Source organism: Arachis ipaensis, chromosome B6 (genome assembly GCF_059453495.1).
Source record: "Arachis ipaensis isolate K30076 ecotype BB chromosome B6, ASM5945349v1, whole genome shotgun sequence".
NCBI lineage: Eukaryota > Viridiplantae > Streptophyta > Magnoliopsida > Fabales > Fabaceae > Arachis > Arachis ipaensis.
Genome location: NC_142441.1, coordinates 128,998,543 through 129,022,028, shown reverse-complemented (window position 1 = coordinate 129,022,028; position 23,486 = coordinate 128,998,543). Strand labels below are relative to the sequence as shown.

The 23,486-nt window shown below is 38.3% G+C and overlaps 2 non-coding genes across 2 annotated transcripts; both read left to right on the top strand.

Annotated features, from left to right (window-relative positions):
• Positions 1–5,811: 5,811 nt before the first annotated feature.
• LOC148562715 (small nucleolar RNA R71) lies at positions 5,812–5,919 on the top strand. Its single transcript, XR_015886409.1, has one exon. It is a non-coding gene; the product is annotated as a small nucleolar RNA R71 (small nucleolar RNA).
• A 14,459-nt stretch (positions 5,920–20,378) lies between these two features.
• On the top strand, positions 20,379–20,486 carry LOC148562714 (small nucleolar RNA R71). The gene has a single exon (XR_015887625.1). It is a non-coding gene; the product is annotated as a small nucleolar RNA R71 (small nucleolar RNA).
• The last annotated feature ends 3,000 nt before the right edge of the window (positions 20,487–23,486 follow it).

Genomic DNA, 23,486 nt, shown 5'->3' with positions numbered 1-23,486 from the left:
AAGATTCTGATTAAGGAATCCCAGAGATACTCATTCAATCTAAGGTAGAACGGAAGTGGTTGTCAGGCACGTGTTCATAGTTGGGAATGATGATGACTGTCACGATCATCACATTCATATTGAAGTGCGAATGAATATCTTAGAATCGGAATAAGCTTGAATTGAATAGAAAAACAATAGTACTTTGTATTAATTCATGAGGAATAGCAGAGCTCCACACCTTAATCTATGGTGTGTAGAAACTCTACCGTTGAAAATACATAAGTGATGAAGGTCCAGGCATGGCCGAGAGGCCAGTCCCCAAACTTGATCTAAAGATGAAACTCCAGATGTAAATACAATAGTAAAAAATCATACTTATACTAAACTAGTTACTAGGGTTTACAGAAATGAGTAATTGATGCAGAAATTCACTTCTGGGGTTCACTTGGTGTGTGCATGGGCTGAGCATTGAGCTTTACACGTGTATAGGCTTCTTTTGGAGTTAAACGCCAGTTTGTAACCTGTTTCTGGCGTTTAACTCCACTTTGTAACCTGTTTCTGGCGTTTAACTCCAGAATGCAGTATGGAACTGGCGTTGAACGCTAGTTTGTGTCATCTAAACTCGAGCAAAGTATGAACTATTATATATTTCTGGAAAGCCCTGGATGTCTACTTTCCAACGCAATTAAGAGCGTGCCCTTTGGAGTTCTGTAGCTCCAGAAAATCCACTTTGAGTGCAGGGAGGTCAGAATCCAACAACATCTGCAGTCCTTCTTCAACCTCTGAATCTGATTTTTGCTCAAGTCCCTCAATTTCAGCCAGAAAATACTTGAAATCACAGAAAAACACACAAACTCATAGTAAAGTCCAGAAATGTGATTTTTATTTAAAAACTAATAAAAATATACTAAAAACTAACTAAATTATACTAAAAACTATGTGAAAATAATGCCAAAAAGCGTATAAATTATCCGCTCATCACAACACCAAACTTAAATTGTTGCTTGTCCCCAAGCAACTAAAAATCAAATAGGATAAAAAGAAGAGAATATACTATAGATTCCAAAATATCAATGAAACTTAGCTCCAATCAGATGAGCGGGACTTGTAGCTTTTTGCCTCTTGAATAGTTTTGGCATCTCACTTTATCCATTGAAGTTCAGAATGATTGGCATCTATAGGAACTCAGAGTTCAGATAGTGTTATTGATTCTCCTAGTTCAGTATGTTGATTCTTGAACATAGCTACTTTATGAGTCTTGGCCGTGGCCCTAAGCACTTTGTTTTCCAGTATTACCACCGGATACATAAATGCCATAGACATATAACTGGGTGAACCTTTTCAGATTGTGACTCAGCTTTGCTAAAGTCCCCAATTAGAGGTGTCCAGGGTTCTTAAGCACACTTTTTTTTTTGCTTTGGACCTCGACTTTAACCGCTCAGTCTCAAGCTTTTGGCTTGACACCTTCACGCCACAAGCACATGGTTAGGGACAGCTTAGTTTAGCCACTTAGGCCAGGATTTTATTCCTTTAGGCCCTCCTATCCACTGATGCTCAAAGCCTTGGATCCTTTTTATTACCCTTGCCTTTTGGTTTTAAGAGCTATTGGTTTTTTCTGCTTGCTTTTTCTTTTTCTTTCTTTTTTTTCGCTATATTTTTTTCTTTTTTTTTTCTGCAAGCTTTTGTATTCACTGCTTTTTCTTGCTTCAAGAATCATTTTTATTACTTTTCATATTATCAAATAACATTTCTTCTTTTTCCTTATTCTTCAAGAGCCAACATATTTAACATTCATAAACATCAAATTCAAAAGACATATGCACTGTTCAAGCATTCATTCAGAAAACAAAAAGTATTATCACCACATCAAAATAATTAAACTAGTTTCAAGGATGAATTCGAAACCATGTACTTCTTGTTCTTTTGTAATTAAAACATTTTTCATTTAAGAAGGTGATGGATTTATAGGACATTCATAACTTTAAGGCATAGACACTTAGACACTAGTAATCATATAGTAAAGACACAAACATAAATAAAACATAAAGTTCAAAAATCGAAAAACAGTAAAATAAATAGACAAGGAGATTAAGGAATGAGTCCACCTTAGTGAGGGTGACGTCTTCCTCTTCTTGAAGAACCAATGGTGCTTTTGAGCTCCTCTATGTCTCTTCCTTGCCTTTGTTGCTCCTCCCTCATGGCTCTTTGATCTTCTCTAATCTCATGGAGGATGATGGAGTGCTCTTGGTGCTCCACCCTTAGTTGTCCCATGTTGGAACTTAATTCTCCTAGGGAAGTGTTGATTTGCTCCCAATAGTTTTGTGGAGAAAAGTGCATCCCTTGAGGCATCTCAGGGATTTCATGGTGAGGAATTTCCTCATGCTCATGTTGAGGTCCATGATCTCTTATTTGCTCCATCCTTTTCTTAGTGATGGGCTTGTCCTCTTCAATGAAGATGTCTCCCTCTATGTCAATTCCAGCCGAATTGCAGAGGTGGCATATGAGGTGAGGAAAGGCTAACCTTGCCCAAGTGGAGGACTTGTTAGCCACCTTGTAAAGTTCTTGAGGTATAATCTCATGAACTTCCACCTCCTCTCCAATCATGATACTATGGATCATGATGGCCCAGTCTATAGTAACTTCAGACTGGTTACTAGTAGGAATGATTGAGCGTTGAATGAACTCTAGCCATCCCCTAGCCACTGGTTTGAGGTCATGCCTTCTTAGTTGAACCGACTTGCCTCTTGAGTCAATTTTCCATTGAGCTCCTTCCTCACATATGTCTATGAGGACTTGGTCCAACCTTTGATCAAAGTTGACCCTTCTTCTGTAGGGGCGTGCATTCTCTTCCATCATTGGCAAGTTGAACGCCAGCCTTACATTTTCCGGACTGAAATCTAAGTATTTCTCCCGAACCATGGTAAGCCAATGCTTTGGATTTGGGTTCACACTTTGATCATGGTTCCTAGTGATCCATGCATTTGCATAGAACTCTTGAACCATTAGGATCCCGACTTGTTGAATGGGGTTGGTGAGAACTTCCCAACCTCTTCTTTGGATCTCAAGTCGGATCTCCGGATACTCATTCTTTTTTAGCTTGAAAGGAACCTCAGGGATCACTTTTTTCTTGGCCACAACTTCATAGAAGTGGTCTTGATGGACCTTTGAGATGAATCTCTCCATCTCCCATGACTCAGAGGTGGAAGCAATTGCCTTCCCTTTCCTCTTTCTAGAGGTTTTTCTGGCCTTAGGTGCCATAAATGGTTATGAAAAAACAAAAAGCTATGCTTTTACCACACCAAACTTAAAATGTTTGCTCGTCCCCGAGCAAAAGAAGAAAGAAAGTAGTAGAAGAAGAAGAAAATGGAGGAGATGGGGGAAGAAGATGTATTCGGCCAAGGAGAAGAAGAGAGGGTTGTATTGTGTGAAAATGAAGAAGGAGTGAGGGGTTTATATAGGAGTGAGGGAGGGTGTAGGGTTCGGCCATTAGGGTTGGGTTTGGGAGGGAAATTAGTTTGAATTTTGAAGGTAGGTGGGGTTTATGGGGAAGAGAGGATGGATGTGAGTGGTGAAGAAGCGATGGGAAAGAGTGATTGAGGTGATTGGTGAAGGATATTTGGGGAAGAGAGTTATGAAAAGGTGTGAAGAGGAGAGAAGAAGATGTGGGAATCCTGTGGGGTCCACAGATCCTGAAGGGATTCTGTGGGGTCCACAGATCAAGTGGGGTCAAGGACTTAGCATCCCTGCTCCAATTAGGCGTGTAAAATGCCCTTGCTGTGCAATCCTGGCGTTTAACGCCAGACTGTAGCTTGTTTCTGGCGTTAAACGCCCAAATGTAGCTTGTTTCTGGCGTTTAACGCCAGCTTGGTGCCTGTTTCTGGCGTTAAACGCCAGATAGATGCTTGTTTCTGGCATTTAAATGCCAGACTGCTCTCCTCCAGGGTGTGCTGTTTTCAATGCTATTTTTCATTCTGTTTTTTATTTTTCAGTAGTTTTTGTGACTTCACATGATCATCAACCTAATAAAACACGAAATAACAAAAAGAAAATAAAATAGATATGATTAAATAACATTGGGTTGCCTCCCAACAAGCGCTTCTTTAATGTCAATAGCTTGACAGTGAGCTCTCATGGAGTATCACAGATAATCAGAGAAAGGTTGGAACCTCCCAACACCAAACTTAGAGTTTGAATGTGGGGGTTCAACACCAAACTTAGAGTTTGGTTGTGGCCTCCTAACACCAAACTTAGAGTTTGACTGTGGGGCTTTAGTTGACTCTGCAGTGAGAGAAGCTTTTCATGCTTCCTCTCCATGGTTACAGAAGGAGATCCTTGAGTTTCAAACACAAGGTTGTCCTCATTCAGTTGAAGGACTAACTCTCCTCTGTCCACATCAATCACAGCTCTTGCTGTGGCTAGGAAGGGTCTTCCAAGGATGATGGATTCATCCTCTTCCTTCCCAGTGTCTAGGATTATGAAATCAGCAGGGATGTAAAGGCCTTCAACCTTTACTAACACGTCCTCTACTTGTCCATAAGCCTGTTTTCTTGAGTTGTCTGCCATCTCTAATGAGATTCTGGCAGCTTGCACCTCAAAGATCCCAAGTTCCTCCATTACAAAGAGTGGCATTAAGTTTATTCATGACCCCAGGTCACACAGAGCCTTCTCAAAGGTCATGGTGCCTATGGTATAGGGTATTAAGAATTTGCCAGGATCCTGTTTCTTTTGAGGTAATTTCTGCCTATCTAATGCATTCAGTTCATTGGTGAGCAAGGGAGATTCATCTTCCCAAGTCTCATTACCAAATAATTTGGCATTCAGCTTCATGATTGCACCAAGGTATTTAGCAACTTGCGCTTCAGTAATGTCCTCATCCTCTTCAGAGGAAGAATACTCATCAGAGCTCATGAAGGGCAGAAGGAGGTTCAATGGAATCTCTATGGTCTCTAATTGAGCCTCAGATTCCTTTGGTTCCTCAAAGGAATACTCCTTATTGGTCACTGGACGTCCCAGGGGGTCTTCCTTACTAGGATTCACGTCATCCCCCTCCCTTGTAGGTTCGGCCATGATGGTTAAATCAATGGCCTTGCACTCTCTCTTTGAATTTTCTTCTGTATTGCTTGGGAGAGTACTAGGAGGAGTTTCAGTGACTCTTTTACTCAGCTGGTCCACTTGTGCCTCCAAATTCCTAATGGAGGACCTTGTTTCATTCATGAAACTTACAGTGGCCTTAGATAGATCAGAGACTATATTTGCTAAGCTAGATGGATTCTGCTCAGAATTCTCTGTCTGTTGCTGAGTGGATGATGGAAAAGGCTTGCTATTGCTAAACCTGTTTCTTCCACCATTATTAAAGCCTTGTTGAGGCTTTTGTTGATCCTTCCATGAGAAATTTGGATGATTTCTCCATGAGGGATTATAGGTGTTTCCATAGGGTTCACCCATGTAATTCACCTCTGCTATTGCAGGGTTCTCAAGATCATAAGCTTCTTCTTCAGAAGATGCCTCTTTAGTACTATTGGATGATTCCTTCAATCCATTCAGACTCTGAGAGATCATATTGACTTGCTAAGTCAATATTTTATTCTGAGCCAATATGGCATTCAGAGTATCAATTTCAAGAACTCCCTTCCTCTGAGGCGTCCCATTACTCACAGGATTCCTTTCAGAAGTGTACATGAACTGGTTATTTACAACCATGTCAATGAGTTCTTGAGCTTCTGCAGGTGTTTTCTTTAGGTGAATGGATCCACCTGCAGAATGGTCCAATGACATCTTTGATAATTCAGACAGACCATCATAGAATATATCCAGGATGGTCCATTCTGAAAGCATATCAAAAGGACACTTTTTGGTCAGTTCCTTGTATCTCTCCCAAGCTTCATAGAGGGATTCACCTTCTTTTTGTCTGAAGGTTTGAACATTCACTCTAAGCTTACTAAGCTTTTGAGGAGGAAAGAACTTGGCTAAGAAAGCCGTGACCAGCTTATCTCAAGAGTTCAGGTTGTCCTTAGGTTGAGAGTCCAACCATATTCTAGCTCTGTCTCTTACAGAAAATGGGAAAAGCATAAGCCTGTAGACCTCGGGATCAACCCCATTGGTCTTAACAGTATCACAGATCTGCAAGAATTCAGTTAAGAACTGAAAGGGATCTTCGGATGGAAGTCCATAAAACTTGCAATTCTGTTGCATCAGAGAAACTAGTTGAGGTTTCAGCTCAAAATTGTTTGCTCCAATGGCAGAGATTGAGATGTTTCTTCCATGTAAATTGGAATTAGGTGCAGTAAAGTCACCAAGCATCTTCCTTGCATTGTTATTATTTTCGGCCATGCCTCCTTCTTTTTCGAAAATTTCTGTCAGATTTTCTCCAGAGAGTTGTGCTTTAGCTTCCCTTAGCTTCCTCTTCAGAGTCCTTTCAGGTTTAGGATCAGCCTCAACAAGAATGTTCTTATCCTTGTTCCTGCTCATATGAAAAAGAAGAAAACGGAAAAGAAAATATGGAATCCTCTATGTCACAGTATAGAGATTCCTTTATGTGAGTAGAAGAAGAAAAGAAATTCGAACACAGAAAGAGGGAGAGGGTTCAAATTTTTAAGAAGAAGAGAAGCGTTAGTAGATAATTAAAATAATTAGAAAGAGATGAGGGGGAGAGAATTTCGAAAATTAAATAAATGAAAATAAAAAATATTTTTATTTTTAATTAAAAATTAAAGTTAAAATTCGAAAATTAAGAAAGGAAAATAAAATTAAATCAAATTAAAATTTAAAACAAATAGTTAATTAAAAAGGAATTTTGAAAAAGGGGAAGGTGATTTTCGAAAATTAGAGAGAGAGAGTTAGTTAGGTAGTTTTGAAAAAGATAAGAATCAAACAAAAAATCAAGTAGTTAATTGAAAAAAATTTGAAAATCAATTTTTTGAAAAGATAAGAAGTTAGAAAAGATTTTGAAATTGATTTTGAAAAAGATGTGATTGAAATTTATTTTGAAAAAGATTTGATTGAGAAGATATGATTGCAATTTATAAAAAAGATATTATTGAAAAGATACGATTGAAGAAGAGATTAAAAAGATTTGATTTTTGAAAAAGATTTTGAAATTAGTAATCAAAAAGATATGATTAAAAATTAAAAAGATATGATTTTGAAAATCAAAGTTGATTAGTTGACTAACAAGAAACAAAAAGATATGATTTTAAAATTTAAAGGTTGAACCTTTCTTAATAGGCAAGTAACAACTTGAAATTTTTTTTAATCTAAAAATTAAATGCTAGTGAGATTTTCGAAAATATGAAGTAAGAATAGGAAAAAGATTTTGAAAATAAATTTTTAAAAAAAATTCGAAAATATATAAAAATAAATAAAAAAGATTTTAAAAAGATAGAATTTTTAAATTGAAAATTTGATTTGACTCATAAGAAACAACTAAATTTTAAAAAATTTTGAAAAAGTCAACTCAAATTTTCGAAAATTTATGAGTGAAAAAGGGAAAGATATTTTTTTTATTTTTGAATTTTTAATGATGAGAGAGAAAAACACCGAAAAGACTCAATGCATGAAAATTTTGGATCAAAATAAATGATGCATGCAAGAACACTATGAATGTCAAGATGAACACCAAGAACACTTTGAATGTCAAGATGATGATGAACACCAAGAACTTATTTTGGAAAAAAATTTTTAGAAAAGAAAAACATGCAAGACACCAAACTTAGAAGTTTTTAATGCTTAGACACTATGAATGCAAAAATGCACATGAAAAACAAGAAAAGACACAAAACAAGAAATTTTAAAGATCAAATAAGAAGACTTATCAAGAACAACTTGAAGATCATGAAGAACAAGAAAGAAACTCAATGCATGTGTTTTCGAAAAAATTTTAAGAAAAATAAAAGAATGCAATTGACACCAAACTTAAAAATTGACACAAGACTCAAAGAAGAAACACAAAGTTATTTTTGATTTTATGATTTATTAATTTTTTTGGATTTTTCGAAAATTATTTTGGAAAAACGAAAAAGAAGAAAAAAAATTTTTTATATTATTTTCGAAAATAAGAAATAAAAAGCTTAAAAATAAAATAAAATTACCTAATCTAAGCAACAAGATGAACCGTCAGTTGTCCAAACTCGAACAATCCCCAGCAACGGTGCCAAAAACTTGGTGCGCAGAAATCATGACGGTTCCATTCCTTGGTAACGGCGCTAAAAACTCAATACGCACGTTCATAATCTTAGTTCTTTGTCACAACTTCGCACAACTAACCAGCAAGTGCACTGGGTCGTCCAAATAATAAACCTTACGTGAGTAAGGGTCGATCCCACGGAGATTGTTGGCTTGAAGCAAGCTATGGTCACCTTGTAAATCTCAGTCAGGCGGATTCAATTGATTATAGAGATTTAATAATTAAAAGATAAATATAAAATAAAATAAAGATAGTGATACTTATGTAATTCATTGGTGAGAATTAAGCGTATAGAGATGCGTGCGTTCATTTTGAACCTTTGCTTTCCTATTATCTTCATCCAATCATTCATACTCCCTTATATGGCAAGCTGTATGTTAGGCATCACCGTTGTCAATGGCTACATCTTGTCCTCTCAGTGAAAATGGTCCAATGCGCTGTCACTTCATGGCTAATCATCTGTCGGTTCTCGATCATACTGGAATAGGATCCATTGATCCTTTTGCGTCTGTCACTACGCCCAGTACTTGCGAGTTTGAAGCTCGTCGCAGCCATCCCTTCCCAGATCCTACTCGGAATACCACAGACAAGGTTTAAACTTTTCAGATCTCAAGAATGGCCGTCCATGGATTCTAACTTATACTACGAAGATTCTGATTAAGGAATCCCAGAGATACTCATTCAATCTAAGGTAGAACGGAAGTGGTTGTCAGGCACGCGTTCATAGTTGGGAATGATGATGACTGTCACGATCATCACATTCATATTGAGATACAAATGAATATCTTAGAATCGGAATAAGCTTGAATTGAATAGAAAAACAATAGTACTTTGTATTAATTCAAGAGGAACAGCAGAGCTCCACACCTTAATCTATGGTGTGTAGAAACTCTACCGTTGAAAATACATAAGTGATGAAGGTCCAGGCATGGCCGAGAGGCCAGCCCCCAAACGTGATCTAAAGATGAAACTCCAGATGTAAATACAATAGTAAAAAGTCCTACTTATACTAAACTAGTTACTAGGATTTACAGAAATGAGTAATTGATGTAGAAATTCACTTCTGGGACCCACTTTGTGTGTGCATGGGCTGAGCATTGAGCTTTACACGTGTAGAGGCTTCTTTTGGAGTTGAACGCCAGTTTGTAACCTGTTTCTGGCGTTTAACTCCACTTTGCAACCTGTTTCTGGCGTTTAACTCCAGAATACAGCATGGAACTAGCGTTGAATGCCAGTTTGCATCATCTAAACTCGTGAAAAGTATGGACTATTATATATTGCTGGAAAGCCCTGGATGTCTACTTTCCAACGCAATTAAGAGAGAGCAATTTGGAGTTCTGTAACTCCAGAAAATCCACTTTGAGTGCAGGGAGGTCAGAATCCAACAGCATCTGTAGTCCTTCTTCAACCTCTGAATCTGATTTTTGCTCAAGTCCCTCAATTTCAGCCAGAAAATACCTGAAATCACAGAAAAACACACAAACTCATAGTAAAGTCCAGAAATGTGATTTTTATTTAAAAACTAATAAAAATATACTAAAAACTAACTAAATTATACTAAAAACTATGTAAAAACAATGCCAAAAAGCATATAAATTATCCGCTCATCAAGGGACCAAGTTGTTTTTCAATGGCCAATATCTGGGTTTACCATTAAAAATATATGTTTCTGCTGTTCTGTGGCTTTCGGTCAACAAGAGAAGGTCAGAACCAAAATTCCTATTTTGAGGATTAATGGGAAAAAGTGATGTGGTGAGTTGGTAAAGCACACAGCTCAAGGAGTGGACCTAGGGAGAGTAACTCAGCAACATGCAAGGAGATACAAAAGAAGTTGGTTCACCATTCAGAAGCCAAGGAGAGATAACCAGTATTCTTGAGGTGTATATTCTGAGAAGAGCTTTCTGAAGAAGTTCATCTACTTGGACAGTACTTCTTATTCAAAGGAGCATTCTGCCAGAATGAAGAACTGAATCAGAGGCTAGCAAATCTGGTTTATCACATAGCAAAGAGGCTGTTGAAGAGTCAATCTCCTTCATGTTTTATAGATTGTAATTTTCTTTTCAATGTTTATCTTTTTGTAATTTCTTGAGGTAAAAGGTTGAATGAGAGAGTCATTGAAAGAGCCTAAGAATGGTAAAAGGCAAAGAGATACACATGAGTGAAAAGTCTAGAGTTATTTTAGATTTCTTTAGGTTGATTCTGTGTCTTGTATCTTGTACCTGTGAGGTCCCCCTTTCTTAGTTGGGTTAGCACTAAGAGAAAGAGTTAGGTATTAGTATAACCAAGTCAAGTTGGGTTAGAACTTGAGTGTGAACGGATTGTGTCAATCATGTGGAATTGGTGTATGTAATACTTTAATTATAGTGAAAATTCCACCACTGTTGTGGTGGAGATTGGATGTAGGTTGTATTGCACAAGGCAACCGAACCAGGATACATGATGGTGTCAGCTTCTCTCTTCCCTGCTCTGTTCTGTTTTTTGATATTCATGAGACAAAATGAAATTGTCTCATAAATTTTCCGCTGCTAAGTTCAAACAGATTTAGATTGCAAGTTTGTTTTAAAAAGGTTAATTCAGTAACGAAAAAGAAGGTCATGGATTCAACCCCCCTTCTCTAAGCCTTCTACAACCTTCACTCTATCAATTCAACTGCACGATTAGCCCCTGAACCACATAAACGTGCTATCATTTAGTTCTAAATCCACCAGTTTTGTATCTTGTATCTATTTTAAAGTCTTCCACTATTGCTGTTAACATACTAGTGCCTTTCCTTTATCGATAAAAAACTCAACTCTTCCTACATAGCAAGCTTCTCTTTTCTTGTATGTGCACCATACACCAAGCAAAACGCATAATAAAAATTCTTGTTTGTCAATACCCCTTCGATACACAACCATCTCTCTCCTTTGTAACAATTACTCAACCTAAACATCATATCATCCAACATTATCAATAAACCTCTAGAAGCACCATCCGAGCCCACAAATTCCCAACTCACCACATCATTACCCCAAATTTACACTACAAACTTAGTAATCACTTCCTTCTTTATCTCTATCAATCCTAACATATTCACATTATTTTTTCGCTTAAAATTTTTTTACCATTCCCCACTTTTCAACACCCCTTGATGCCAAGGCATCTTAGGCTAGTTTCACTAGCCTTTTTCTTTTGTTTTTATTAGGTTTATACACTTTCTTGAGCAATAAGTAAGTGTTTGGATGAAAAATTCATGCATACCTTGATTCATTCAAACATGGTTAAATTGATGCATTTTCATGAGATTTATGTTACATTTACTTGTGTGTTAAGAATGGTGAAAACTCTTGTGAATCTAGCAAGGCCTTGATGCATGTATTGGTTGATGATAGGTGAAGAAAGGCATGGAAAGAAGTTGAAGAATGGCCATGGAAAGAAGAAGAGGAAGCAACGTTGGAGGAAGGGCAATGCTACACTCTGTAAATTCTGGTGCCAACGTTGGAGGGAACGTTGGTGAGCCAACGTTACCTCCAACGTTTTTCAATACAGTATGCTTTCTGGAAATTGGAAGAATTTATTGCGACGCGCAGGCGTGGGTAGGCCAATATTGGAGAGAACGTTGCCAAGCCAACACTGAGTCCAACGTTCACGACAGAAGGTTTAATTCTGAAGTTTGAGAAAATAGCAGCGACGCACATGCGTGGTCCACGCACACACGTGAACGGGAAAATTGACAATCCACGTGCACGCGTGGGTAAGCCAACATTGGAGGGAACGTTGCCAAGCCAACGCTGAGTCCAACGTTCGCGATAACTTTTCAAATTTGGAATTGGGAAATATGCATTGATGCGTACGCGTCATCGTACATTGTCTTCCCAACCTCGCGCACGCACAGGCAATGCGGACGCGTGAAAGGGCAAAATCAACCATTCACGCGTACGCGTGGGCCACGCGTACGCGTGACCAGGCGAACGTTGGTGCCCCAACATTGAGTGAAACGTTGCTCAAAATACCTAGAATCCATTTTTCCTTAAGAGAATGTTTGACCCAACGTTTGCTAAAAAAATGTTGACCCCAACGTTGATACCAGAACTGTATAATTGAGCACCTCTCTCCTCAACAGCATTGAGAGCCACTTCAATCCACTTCAACAAAGGCCAAAAGCCCAATCCAGAGACTTGAAAACCAATTGGAGAAAGTGTATAAATAGCATAGAGTTTAAGTTAGTTAGAGTTAGGCAGTCAGGAACCCAATTTGGGGAACTCTGTAATCATTTTCTCTGTACTTTTTCTGCAATTTACTTCTGCTATGGACTTTTCAATTTCAATTTCAATTTTTAGAGCTATGAACAACTAAACCCCTCTTCATTGGGTCAGGGAGCTCTGTTGTAATTCAATGGATCAATACTAGTTTTCATTCTTCTTCTTCTTCTGTCTTTTCTCTTGATCTGCTGGAAAGGTTTCGTTCTTCATTCAATCATTCAATTGTCTTGGTAAAGAAATTGAATGTAATTGGGTTCTGTGTTAGGCTTGGAAGAGAAATCGCAGAATCATGCTTGAAATCTTTCTCACATTGGATTAGGTTGGGGGTTGGATGGATATAGTGACATGTAATCCTACTAATACCTTGATCTATGAATGTGTGTGGTATAATCAGTGACCAAAATTCATCTCTTCCCATGAGAACTTAAATCAAGGAATTGGGTAATTGTTCATGCTTAGAGAGATTGGATTGCCAAGGAATTGGGATCCAATCACCTAAGATTGCCAAGGAGATCAATGAATGCATTGATTGAGGAAGAGATGAAAATGAATTTGATTCGGAGGATTATAACATCTCCTGACCCCCCAATGAGCTTTCCCACTTCTGATCTTACCCATTCTTTTAATTATGCTGTTACATTCATGCTTAACGATCCCCATTCCCATCTAATTTCTTGCGATTTAAGCTTCTGTACTTTAATTTCCTACAATTTAAGTTTTTGCTTCTTACATTCCTGCAATTTAAATTCAGTTATTTACATTTCTTACTCTTTAAGTTTTCTGCCAATTTAAATTCTACAATCCTCAATTCAAATCTAATTCAGTTCAACTAGAACAATTCTCCAATTAAAGTTGATCAACCAACCAATCCCTGTGGGATTCGACCTCACTCTATAGTGAGTTTTTATTTGATGACAATCTGGTGCACATGCCAGTGGAAATTTGTTGAGAGACAAGTTTTCGTGTATCACCCCTAAATTCCTCAAATTCCACAAACTATAAATCATTTAAAAATTTTATTACACTTTATTCCGGTTTTTGGGGGTGGCTCCTTCTTGCTTTCTCTGTATGTTTTGCTTGCCTTTTTTGTGCAATTACTTCATTCTGAACTTGGAGAATAGCCATAATGTCTTCATCCTCATCATATAAAACAACTCTTGATTTGACTGCCAAGTCCCAAACAGTCCTGTTTTCAGCTATATCTTCATCCCAACTTCCTCCTTGCTTATCTTGATTAGTTGCACTATCCATGTCTTTGTCTGAGTTCTCCGAATCTTCCAAGTTTTTTACAACCCCTTCCTCCTCCAACCAGGTTTCCTTTACCACTATATTCTAATCCTCTAAATCTGAATCATCCACTTCATCACCCCTTAGTAGACTTATGCCCACATGCTGCTTACCACTCTCACCAAATATGCGTGAAAGTCATTAACTGTACGTGGTGGATGTTTCCCTCCGCTGTGTTGTTTGGAAGTTTTCCCACATCTTCCGCAGTCTCCTTCTTGGGGTGCTTGGTATGCGAAATTGTTACTCAGGTTGTGAATTATTGTTCGAAATTGATTCCCTGGTGATGGCACCAAAAACGGATGCACAGAACCATGGTCTAAACATATCTTCACAACTTTGCATAACTGACCAGCAAGTGCACTGGGTCATCCAAGTAATAAACCTTACGTGAGTAAGGGTTGATCCCACGGAGATTGTTGGTATGAAGCAAGCTATGGTCACCTTGTAAATCTCAGTCAGGCGGATATAAAATAGTTATGGAGTTTTCGAAAATAAAACAAGGATAGAAATACTTATGTAATTCACTGGTGAGAATTTCAGATAAGCGCATAGAGATGCTTTCGTTCCTCTGAACCTCTGCTTTCCTGCTGTCTTCATCCAATCAATCCTACTCCTTTCCATGGCCGGCTTTATGTAAGGATGTCACCGTTGTCAATGGCTACTTTTAATCCTCTCGAGAAAATGGTCCAAATGCTCTGTCACAGCACGGCTAATCGTCTGGAGGCATCACCCTTGTCGATGGTTGCATCCTATTCCTCTCTGTGAAAATGATCCGATGCGCTGTCACTGCATGGCTAATCATCTGGAGGTTCTCGATCATACTGGAATAGGATTTACTATCCTTTTGCGTCTGTCACTACGCCTAGCACTCGCGAGTTTGAAGTTCGTCACAGTCATTCAATCCCAGAGTCCTACTCGGAATACCACAGACAAGGTTTAGACTTTCCGGACTCTCATGAATGCCGCCATCAATCTAGCTTATACCACGAAGATTCTGATTAAGAGATCTAAGAGATACTCATTCAGTCAAAGGTAGAACGGAAGTGGTTGTCAGGCACGCGTTCATAGGGAATGATGATGATTGTCACGTTCATCACATTCAGGTTGAAGTGCGAATGAATATCTTAGAAGCGAAATAAGATGAATTGAATAGAAAAACAGTAGTACTTTGCATTAATCTTTGAGGAACAGCAGAGCTCCACACCTTAATCTATGGAGTGTAGAAACTCTACCGTTAGAAATACATAAGTGAAAGATTTAGGCATGGCCGAGAGGCCAGCCCCTCTGATCTAAGAACCAGGCATCCAAAGATGTCTAATACAATAGTAAAAGGTCTTATTTATAATAAACTAGCTACTAGGGTTTACAGAAGTAAGTAATTGATGCATAAATCCACTTCCGGGACCCACTTGGTGTGTGCTTGGGCTGAGCTTGAAGTCTACACGTGGAGAGGTCATTCTTGGAGTTGAACGTCAGCTTTTGTGCCAGTTTGGGCGTTGAATTCCACTTTGCAACTTGTTTCTGGCGCTGGACGCCAGAATTGGGCAGAGAGCTGGCGTTGAATGCCAGTTTGCATCATCTAAACTTGGATAAAGTATGGACTATTATATATTGCTGGAAAGCCCTGGATGTCTACTTTCCAACGCAATTGGAAGAGGGCCATTTTGAGTTCTGTAGCTCCAAAAAATCCACTTTGAGTGTAAGGAGGTCAGAATCCAACAGCATCAGCAGTCCTTCTTCAACCTCTGAATCTGGTTTTTGCTCAAGTCCCTCAATTTCAGCCAGAAAATACCTGAAATCACAGAAAAACACACAAACTCATAGTAAAGTCCAAAAATGTGAATTTAACATAAAAACTAATGAAAACATCCCTAAAAGTAACTAAATTCTACTAAAAACATACTAAAAACAATGCCAAAAAGCGTATAAATTATCCGCTCTTCACAACACCAAACTTAAATTGTTACTTGTCCCCAAGCAACTGAAAATCAAATAGGATAAAAAGAAGAGAATATACTATAAATTCCAAACTATCAATGAAACATAGCTCCAATCAGATGAGCGGGACTTGTAGCTTTTTGCCTCTTGAATAGTTTTCGCATCTCACTTTATCCATTGAAGTTCAAAATGATTGGCTTCTATAGGAACTCAGAGTTCAGATAGTATTATTGACTCTCCTAGTTCAGTATGATGATTCTTGAACACAGCTTCTTTATGAGTCTTGGCCGTGGCCCTAAGCACTTTATTTTCCAGTATTACCACCGGATACATAAATGCCACAGACACATAATTGGGTGAACCTTTTCAGATTATGACTCAGCTTTGCTAAAGTCCCCAATTAGAGGTGTCCAGGGTTCTTAAGCACACTCTTTTTTTTTTGCTTTGGACCTTGACTTTAACCGCTCAGTCTTAAGTTTTCACTTGACACCTACACGCCACAAGCACATGGTTAGGGACAGCTTGGTTTAGCCGCTTAGGCCAGGATTTTATTCCTTTAGGCCCTCCTATCCACTGATGCTCAAAGCCTTGGGATCCTTTTTATTTGCCCTTGCCTTTTGGTTTTAAGGGTTATTGGCTTTTTGCTCTTGCCTCTTGGTTTTAAGAGCTTTTGGCTTTTTCTGCTTGCTTTTTTCTCTTTCTTTCTATTTTTTTGAAGGATAAATTAAGCTAAGTTCAAGGATAAATTCAAAACTCATGTACTTCTTGTTCTTTTGAATTAAAACATTTTTCATTTAAGAGAGGTGATGGATTCATAGGGCATTCATAACTTTAAGACATAGTTACTAACTACTAATGATCATGTAATAAGACACAAACATAGGTAAGCACATAACATAGAAAACGAAAAACAGAAGAAAGAAGGGCAAGGAATGAATCCACCTTAGTGATGGTGGCGTTTCCTTCTTGAGGAACCAATGATGTCCTTGAGCTCTTCTATGTCGCTTCCTTGTCTTTGTTGTTCCTCCCTCATTGCTTTTTGATATTCTCTTATTTCATGAAGGATGATGGAGTGCTCTTGATGTTCCACCCTTAGTTATCCCATGTTGGAACTTAATTCTCCTAGGGAGGTGTTGATTTGCTCCCAATAGTTTTGTGGAGGAAAATGCATATGAGGCATCTCCGGGATCTCATGGTGATGAGCTTCCTGCGCCTCTTGAGCTCCATGAATGGGCTCTCTTGCTTGCTCCATCTTTTTCTTAGTGATGGGCTTCTCTTCCTCAATGTGAATGTCTCCTTCTATGGAAGCAACAGCTGAGTAACATAGATGGCAGATAAGATGAGGAAAAGCTAGCCTTGCCCCAGGAGAGGGCTTTTCGGCTATTTTGTAGAGTTCAAGGGAGATGACTTCATGAACCTCTACTTCTTCTCCAATCATGATGTTATGGATCATGATGGCCTGATCCACAGTAACTTCAGATCGGTTGCTAGTGGGGATGATGGAGCGTTGGATGAACTCCAACCATCCTCTAGCCACAGGCTTGAGGTCCAATCTTCTTAGTTGAACCGGCTTGCCTTTGGAGTCAATCTTCCATTGAGCTCCTTCCACACATATATCCATGAGGACTTGGTCCAACCTTTGATTAAAGTTGACCCTTCTAGTGTAGGGGCGTTCATCTCCTTGCATCATAGGCAAGTTAAATGCCAACCTCACATTTTTCGGACTAAAATCCAAGTATTTTTCCCGAACCATTGTAACATAGTTCTTTGGATCCGGGTTCTTACTTTGATCATGGTTCTTGGTGATCCATGCATTGGCATAGAACTCTTGAACCATTAGGATGCCGACTTGTTGGATGGAATTTGTTAGAACTTCCCAACCTCTTCTTTGAATTTCATGTCGGATCTCCGGATACTCATTTCTTTTGAGTTTGAAAGGGACCTCGGGGATCACCTTCTTCTTGGCCACAACATCATAGAAGTGGTCTTGATGAGCTTTGGAGATGAATCTTTCCATCTCCCATGACTCGGAGGTGGAAGTTTTTGTCTTTCCTTTCCCTTTTCTAGAGGATTCTCCGGTCTTAGGTGCCATCAATGGTAATGAAAAAACAAAAAGCTTATGCTTTTACTACACCAAACTTAGAATATTGCTCATCCTCGAGCAAGAAAATAAAGAATTAGATGAAGAAGAAGAAGAAAAGATGGAGAAGAGGGGGGAGGTGTGTTTCGGCCAAGAAGAGAAGAGAGGGTTGTGTTGTGTGAAAATGAGGAAGAATGAAAGGCTTTATATAGGGAAGGAATTGGGGTTTAAGTTTCGGCCATATGGGTGGGTTTGGGTGGGAAATTGGTTTGAATTTTGAAGGTAGGTGGAGTTTATTGGGTAGGTTTATGGGGAAGAGTGGGTGGATGTGAGTGGTGAAGGGTTAATAGGGAAGAGAGATGGAGGTGATAGGTGAAGGGTTTTGGAGAAGAATGTTTATTGGGAATAGAGGATGATTGAGAAGAGAGAAGAGAGTGAGTGGAGGTAGGTGGGGATCCTGTGGGGTCCACAGATCCTGAGATGATCCTGTGGGATCCACAGATCCTGAGGTGTTCAAGGATTTACAACCTTGCACCAAATTAGGCATGTAAAATGCCCTTGCACACAACTCTGGGCGTTCAGCGCTAGGTTGGTGCCCATTTTGGGCGTTCAACTCCCATTTGTTGCCCATTTCTGGCGTTGAACGCCAGAACCATGCTTGTTCTGGGCGTTCAGCGCCAGCTCTTCTCCAGGGTGCAATTCTGGCGTTCAGCGCCCAGATGCTGCCCATTTTGGGCATTCAGCGCCCAGATACTGCCCATTTTGGGCGTTCAGCGCCAGAACCATGCTCTGTTCTGGCGTTGAATGCTAGACAGGTGCTTCCTACAGGGTGTGATTTTTCTTCCGCTATTTTTGACTCTGTTTCTAAATTTTTCGTTTATTTTGTGACTCCACATGATCATGAACCTAAGAAAACATGAAAAACAAAAATAAAATTAGATAAATAAACATTGGGTTGCCTCCCAACAAGTGCTTCTTTAATGTCAATAGCTTGACAGTGGGCTCTCATGGAGCCTCACAGATGTGCAGAGCTTTGTTGAGACCTCCCAACACCGAACTTAGAGTTTGGTTGTGGCCTTCCAACACCAAACTTAGAGTTTGACTGTGGGGGCTTTGGTTGACTCTGCTTTGAGAGAAGCTTTTTCTGCTTCCTCTCCATGGATGCAGAGAGAGATCCTTGAGTTGTAAACACAAGGTTTTCCTTATTTAATTGAAGGATCAATTCTCCTCTGTCCACATCAATCACAGCTCTTGCTGTGGCTAGGAAAGGTCTTCCTAGGATGATGGATTCATCCTCTTCCTTTCCAGTATCCAGGACTATGAAATCAGCAGGGATGTAAAGGCCTTCAACCTTTACTAACACGTCCTCTACTTGTCCATAAGCCTGTTTTCTTGAATTATCTGCCATCTCTAATGAGATTTTAGCAGCTTGCACCCCATAGATTCCCAGTTTCTCTATTACAGAGAGAGGCATGAGGTTTATTCCTGAACCAAGGTCACACAGAGCCTTAAAGATCATGGTGCCTATGGTACAAGGTATTATGAACTTTCCAGGATCCTGTCTCTTCTGAGGCAATGTCAGTTGATCCAGATCACTTAGTTCATTGGTGAACAAGGGAGGTTCATCTTCCCAAGTTTCAATACCAAATAATTTGGCATTTAGCTTCATGATTGCACCAAGGAACTTGGCAGCTTGCTCTTCAGTAACATCCTCATTCTCTTCAGAAGAGGAATACTCATCAAAGCTCATGAATGGCATAAAGAGGTTCAATGGAATCTCTATGGTCTCTAGATGAGTCTCAGATTCCTTAGGTTCCTCAGAGGGAAGCTCCTTATTGATCACTGGATGTCCCAGGAGGTCTTCCTCTTTGGGATTCACGTCCTTCTCTTCTCTTGTGGGTTCGGCCATGGTAATTAATTCAATGGCCTTGCACTCTCCTTTTGGATTCTCTTCTGTATTGCTTGGGAGAGTACTAGGAGGGACTTCAGTGATCCTTTTACTCAGCTGGCCCACTTGTGCTTCCAAATTTCTAATGGAAGACCTTGTTTCATTCATGAAACTCACAGTGGCCTTAGATAGATCAGAGACTAAATTTGCTAAGCTAGATGGATTCTGCTCAGAATTCTCTGTCTGTTGCTGAGTGGATGATGGAAAAGGCTTGCTATTGCTAAACCTGTTTCTTCCACTATTATTAAAGCCTTGTTGAGGCTTTTGATCCTTCCATGAGAGATTTGGATAATTTTTCCATGATGGATTGTAGGTGTTTCCATATGGTTCACCCATGTATTTTAACTCTGCTATTGCAGGGTTCTCAGGATCATAAGCTTCTTCCTCAGAAGATGCCTCTTGAGTACTGTTGGATGCAGCTTGCATTCCATTCAGACTTTGAGAAATCATATTGACTTGCTGAGTCAATATTTTGTTCTGAGCCAATATGGCATTCAGAGTATCAATTTCAAGAACTCCCTTCTTCATAGGCGTCCCATTACTCACAGGTTTCCTTTCAGAAGTGTACATGAACTGGTTATTAGCAACCATGTCAATGAGTTCTTGAGCTTCTGCAAGCGTTTTCTTTAGGTGAATGGATCCACCTGCAAAAGTATCCAATGACATCTTTGATAGCTCAGATAAACCATCATAGAATATATCCAGGATGGTCCATTCTGAAAGCATGTCAGAAGGACACTTTTTGGTCAGCTGCTTGTATCTTTCCCAAGCTTCATAGAGGGATTCACCTTCTTTCTGTCTGAAGGTTTGAACATCAGCTCTAAGCTTGCTCAGCTTTTGAGGAGGAAAGAACTTGGCTAAGAAAGCCGTGACCAGCTTATCCCAAGAGTTCAGGCTGTCTTTGGGTTGAGAGTCCAACCATATTCTAGCGCTGTCTCTTACAGCAAAAGGGAAAAGCATGAGCCTGTAGACTTCAGGATCTACTCCATTAGTCTTAACAATATCACAGATCTACAAGAATTCAATTAAGAACTGAAAAGGATCTTCAGATGGAAGTCCATGAAACTTGCAGTTCTGCCGCATCAGAGAAACTAGCTGAGGTTTCAGCTCAAAATTGTTTGCTCCAATGGTAGGAATGGAGATGCTTCTTCCATGTAAATTAGAATTAGGTGCAGTAAAGTCACCAAGCATTCTCCTTGCATTATTGTTGTTGGGTTCGGCTGCCATCTCCTTTACTTGTTCGAAATTTTCAATAAGGTTGTCTCTGGATTGTTGTAATTTAGCTTCTCTTAGTTTTCTCTTCAGAGTCCTTTCAGGTTCTGGATCAGCTTCAACAAGAATGCCTTTTTCTTTGTCCCTGCTCATAAGAAAGAGAAGAGAGAAAGAAAAGAAGAGGAATCCTCTATGTCACAGTAAAGGGGTTCCTTATTGTTAGTAGAAGAAGAAAAGGAATAGGGGTGAAGAAGAATGAAGAATCCAAACACAAAGGTGATGATAGGAGCAGAGATGTGAGATGAAGAGAAGTGTTAGTAGATGAATAAATAAATAGAAGGGGATGAGAGGAGGAGAGAATTTTCGAAAATAATTTTTGAAAAAGAGTTAGTGATTTTCGAAAATAGTTTTTGAAAAAGGTTAGTAGTTTTTCGAAAATTCAAATAAAAAATAAAATAATTAGTCTAATTAAAAAGAAATTTTGAAAAAGAGGGAAGATTTTTTCGAAAATTAGAGAGAGAGAGTTAGTTAGGTAGTTTTGAAAAAGGTAAGTAACAAACAAAAAATTAGTTAGTTAGTTGAAACAAATTTTGAAAAGATAAGAAGTTAGGAAGTTAGAAAAGATATTTTGCAATCACTTTTTTGAAAAAGGTAAGATAAGAAGATATTTTTGAAAAGATACGATAGAAATTAGTTTTTGAAAAAGATTTGATTTTTTAAAATCTCAATTAATGACTTGATTCACAAGAAATCACAAGATATGATTCTAGAACTTAAAGTTTGAATTTTTCTTAACAAATAAGTAACAAACTTGAAATTTTTGAATCAAAACATTAATTGATGATATTATTTTCGAAAATATGATGTAAAATTAAGAAAAAGATTTTTGAAAAATATTTTTAAAATTTTCGAAAATAACTAAAAAAAAATTGAAAAAAAGATTTGATTTTTGAAAAAGATTTTGAAAAAGATAAGATTTTTTTAAATTGAAAATTTGATTTGACTCATAAAAACAACTAGATTTTAAAAATTTTTGAAAAAGTCAAATCTAATTTTCGAAATTTTAAGAGAGAAAAAGGGAGAGATATTTTTTTGATTTTTGAATTTTTATGATGAGAGAGAAAAACAAGAAAAATGGTGCAATGCATGAAAGTTATGGATCAAAACAATGAATGCATGCAAGAATGCTATGAATGTCAAGATGAACACCAAGAATACTTTGAAGATCATGATGAACATCAAGAACACATTTTTGAAAAATTTTTAATGCAAAGAAAACATGCAAGACACCAAACTTAGAATTCTTTAATGCTTAGGCATAAAGAATTCAGGAATGCATATGAAAAACAAGAAAAGATACAAAACATGCAAATGCAAAGATCCAACAAGAAGACTTACTAAGAACAACTTGAAAATTATGAAGAACACTATGAATGCATGAATTTTTTCGAAAGATGCAAGATGAACATGCAATTGACACCAAACTTATAACATGACTCAAGACTCAAACAAGAAACATGAAATATTTTTTATTTTTATGATTTTATGATTTTTTTTGTATTTTCTTTTAATTTTTTCGAAAATCATTTTGAAAAAGAAAAATAAGGATTCCAAAATTTTTAATATGAATTCCAGGAATCTTATGCTCTTTAGTCTAAAGTTCTAATCAAAGGGTCAGGCATGGCTTAATAGCCAGCCGAGCTTTAGTAAAAATATGAGTGTAATTCATTCAATTTTAAGCCAAAACCTCTGTCCAAAAGAATTTAGACATGGTTTTATAGCCAGCATGCTTCAACATGCTTCATGAAACTCTAGAATTCATTCTTAAAAATTCTAAAGAAAAATATATTTTTGGAAAATATTTTTATTTTAAAAAAGTTTTTTTTTTCAAAAACAAAGGAGAAATTTTTAAAAGATTTTTTTGAAAAGAAAATGAAAAGAAAGTTACCCAATCTGAGCAACAAGATGAACCGTCAGTTGTCCAAACTCGAACAATCCCCGGCAACAGCGCCAAAAACTTGGTATGCGAAATTGTTACTCAGGTTGTGAATTATTGTTCGAAATTGATTCCCTGGCGATAGCACCAAAAACGGATGCACAGAACCATGGTCTAAACATATCTTCACAACTTTGCATAACTGACCAGCAAGTGCACTGGGTCGTCCAAGTAATAAACCTTACGTGAGTAAGGGTTGATCCCACGGAGATTGTTGGTATGAAGCAAGCTATGGTCACCTTGTAAATCTCAGTCAGGCGGATATAAAATAGTTATGGAGTTTTCGAAAATAAAACAAGGATAGAAATACTTATGTAATTCACTGGTGAGAATTTCAGATAAGCGCATAGAGATGCTTTCGTTCCTCTGAACCTCTGCTTTCCTGCTGTCTTCATCCAATCAATCCTACTCCTTTCCATGGCTGGCTTTATGTAAGGATGTCACCGTTGTCAATGGCTACTTTTAATCCTCTCGGGAAAATGGTCCAAATGCTCTGTCACAGCACGGCTAATCGTCTGGAGGCATCACCCTTGTCGATGGTTGCATCCTATTCCTCTCTGTGAAAATGATCCGATGCGCTGTCACTGCATGGCTAATCATCTGGAGGTTCTCGATCATAC